The sequence below is a fragment of the Babylonia areolata genome, chromosome 7, assembly GCF_041734735.1.
Source record: "Babylonia areolata isolate BAREFJ2019XMU chromosome 7, ASM4173473v1, whole genome shotgun sequence".
In the NCBI taxonomy this organism is placed as follows: domain Eukaryota; kingdom Metazoa; phylum Mollusca; class Gastropoda; order Neogastropoda; family Buccinidae; genus Babylonia; species Babylonia areolata.
In genome coordinates, this window is record NC_134882.1 from 23640801 (window position 1) to 23644928 (window position 4128).

Genomic DNA, 4128 nt, shown 5'->3' on the forward strand with positions numbered 1-4128 from the left:
TGATAATATCAAAGACCTCGGTGTGTGATACCTACCCTCCCCCACCCACCCCCTCCCCTATTAGACCAGAGAGATGATGTTAGGTCACGTGTTCGACACATTCACTCACTCACTCACTCATTCACTCATAAAGCTTAATTCCAAACCGTCTATTTTAATGGAAGATGTTCTTGGACTTCATGAATGGAAGACATTTTCGAACTGTTATTTGTAAAAAAAAAACATTTTAATGTAGTTAATCAAAAGACGGAAGGGGAAAATATGTATTACCAATCTCCATCTCGCGTTTGCTTTTGTTTTGTTGTTGTTGCTGCTTTTCTTTTTTTCCTTTTTTTTTTCTTTCTTTCCGTTTTTGTTTGTTTGTTTGTTTGGGTTTTTTTTGTTTTGTTTTTTGGTTGTTTTTTGGGGGGGTGGGGTTTGGGGGGTGGGAAGGGGGTTGAGGGGGAAAGGGGGCTGGGGGGAGGGGAGGTTGGGAGTTTTTCTCCTTTTAATGCATAATCAACTCTCCCAGAGAGCGAGGACAGCATGCAAGGTATGGTGCGTGAGGACAGTAATTGCTTGATGAATATTTATTGACGCGTTTCGTCAGAGGTGGTAATGACGCTTTCATTGCGCGTCTCTCGTGTTGTCCGCAGACCAGAAAAGAAAGAGACAACAACAACAACAACAAAACTAAATTCAAATAAACCAACCATCCAACCAAACAAAAAACGGGTGTTTTGAGCAAACAACGTTATGTTGTTGTTGTTGTTGTTTACATCAATGCCAGTATCACTGTGTCGGTTACGTGAATGTTTGTGCAAATGTTTCTTGGAGCACTTCGACGTATTGAAAACAAAGTGCTTGGTGGAGCAGCAGCTGAGATGTTAACAATGACAAAAACAACAACTGTGGAGTGATGGCCCAGAGGTAACACGGCCGCTTAGGAAGCGAGAGAATCTGAACGCACTGGTCCGATTCACACCGGCAGTCACCAGTAACTTGCCCCCCTCCATTAGACCTTGAGTGGTGGTCTGGACACTAGTCATTCGGATGAGACGATAAACCGAGGTCCCGTGTGCAGCATGCATGTTGCGCACGTAAAAGAACCAGTGGCAAAAAAGGGTTATCCCTGGCAAAATTCTGAAAAGAAATATATCCATTTCAATAGGAAAACAAATAAATTGCAGGCAGAAAAATGCGTGGCGCCGTCAGTGTAGTGACCCGCTCTCCCTTAGGAGAGCAGCCCGAATTTCACACAGAGAAATCTGTTGTGACAAAAAGAGTAATACAATACAATACAGTGTGACGATGGTTGTTGTTCTCACACCGCCATTATAACAGTAGGCAGTATGGCGGAATGGTGCCACTTGCATTGCTTGGTTCTAACTTACACGTGACTAAATGCCTACTTTAACCGACCTACGCCATTGGTCAGTTACATACTGCACACAGTTAGTAACAGATTACGACCATACTAGGCTCTTCCGTCCGAGCAATGCAACTTGCTCCTGGCAGGGCTCTAGGTTCGGCATGATGTTGTGTCCTTGGGGAAGCCATTTTACTTCCATTTTTCTCACTCCACCCAGACGTGCATTCTGTTTGGAAATGTTAAAACGATAGAAGAGGATTATACCCCCTCCACCCCCCCCCCCCTCCGCACTCCCTACTCCCCTCCCCCCCCCCCAGGCCACCCCCACCCCCACACCCATGCCAAGCCGTAGACACAGTGGATGTGAAATCACTTCCTTGATGGTTGTGAAAGGCTGTGGAAACATTAACTTTTTATTTGCTTTTAAAAATTTGCATCATCAACAACTGCAAGAGCAGCCATAGCAAAAAGAACAGTCATCGTAGCGGAATTTGCCTGCGTGCCTAAATTGTGTGTTTTGCATTCAGAGGCTTTTGTTTATTTGTTGTTGTTGATTTCCAATTCAGGTTCTTTATTAGCCACTGAATCAACCAAGAAATGTGTTTTGGTTTTGCACCTCGTTCACACATTAAATGCACACGAAAGTTGGTCAGCTTATTACGAGCATCGCGCGCTATATTTTTTTTTTCTCTCTCCCTCTTCCGTAAGGACTGAAAATTGAAAATGCTCATCTGTATTGTGTGATTGATGATGTTCGTATCTTAAAACTACATATGTCGTGTCCTGTGACTGTTGTCTTTGGAATTCATAATTATCAAATCAATCGACCAAACTCTGCTGTCTGCTTCAAACAGTCAAAGCATAAAGTTATCTTTCGAACAATTCAAATTATCTGTTAGCAGAGGGGAAATAACGAATGATAAGTGAGTAACCCGTACATCCATTCTTTAAACATTGAGGGAAGAAAATTATAGTTTCGTGCCATTGGGATTTTCGTCTTAATTTTTTACCCTTTCCTATTAAAAGCTTGTTTTATGCGTTTCCTTTCCACCACACTGATGTATGCAGACAGACATACCTCGGTTAAGTCAACTTTATTTAAGAAAATGTCAACTTGTCCATACCTTACGTAAGTCAAACTCATACCTCGGTTAAAGTCAACTTTATTTTATGAAAATGTCGACTTGACCATACCTTACATAAGTCAAACACATACCTCGGTTAAAGGCAAGTTTATATAAGAAAATGTCGACTTTCCATACCTTACGTGTCAAACTCATACCTCGGTTAAGTCAACTTTATTTAAGAAAATGTCGACTTGTCCATACCGTACATAAGTCAAACTCATACTTCGGTTAAGTCAACTTTATTTAAGAAAATGTCGACTTGTCCATACCTTACATAAGTCAAACTTCTTTTTTTTTTCGGATGGGGGGTAGGGGTAGTCAGTTCCCAGAGGGTCGCCTGCTTGCCGGAGACAACTGTACAGAGACGGACGGACAGACAGGTACTGTGACCAAAGTCGTGGCATGCTATGAGAGCGTTGCCAAGGAAACTGGAATCAGGGATTGTGGTTTTTCTTCCCACAAAGGACAAACAATCGTCCCTGCCCGGAGTGGTGGATTAGAGACAAAATGGAAAATGACATTAAAAGGATCTCCCGTGGGTCATGTTCCGGCAAAGTGCAGGCAAAAGCCTGTGGCTGAACGGGCACATGGAATGTCCCTCGCGTATTGAGAGGAAAGAAAAGGCAGGAACGAATTAGGTAATTTGTGTGAGTGGAATGGGTTCTTCTGATTAATACCATGTTATGAGTTGGTTTCTTCCAGTTTCTTTAGTGTCGTGTGTGTGTGTGTGTGTGTACACGCGCGCTTGTATGAACATGTTTAAGGATTTCGGCCACCCTGTCACACAAAGCACTTGGTATTGCGTGATGGCAAAGCTTAATTCTTTTTTCACGTCTCAAGCTGATCCTATCATGACGTCTGTTTGTGTGTGTGTGTGTGTGTGTGTGTGTGTGTGTGTGTGTGTGTGTGTGTGTGTGACAGGCAGACAGACACAGAAAGAGCGACACACACAGAGACAGAGAGACAGACACCAGACAGACAGACAGACAAAAATCATAGTCAAAGACAGGGACCAGACAGAGACAAAAAGAGACAGAGAGGCAGAGAAATGCATTGCGTCAATGACGAAGACCAACAACAACAACAGCAACACACACACACGCACGCACACACACACACACACACACACACACACACACACTAAAGAACACACAAACACATTAAAGCACACACACACACACACACACACCAACAACATGAACAACAACCACCATTCTGGCAAAGCTGCTGAGAACGGTTTGGGCGGACGGTCAGGTCTATCGATTGAATGAATGTAGTCCATTTCCACAACACCTCCTGAAGCGAAAAAGGGACACAAGCAAGGGGAAAAAAAGAATAAACTGTTAGAGAGAAAGGAATGGGAAGAGACAGGGGGAGCGAGAGAGAGAGAGGGGGGGGGAGAGAGTGAAGGGAATGGAGTTAGACGGGAAGAGACAGGGGGAGCGAGAGAGAGAGGGGGGGAGAGAGTGAAGGGATGGAGTTAGACAGGAAGAGACAGGGGGAACGAGAGAGAGAGAGAGGGAGGGAGAGAGAGTGAAGGGATGGAGTTAGACAGGAAGAGACAGGGGGAGAGAGAGAGGGGGGGGGAAGAATGAAGGAATGGAGTTAGACGGGAAGAGACAGGGGGAGAGAGAGAGGGGGGGGGGAAGA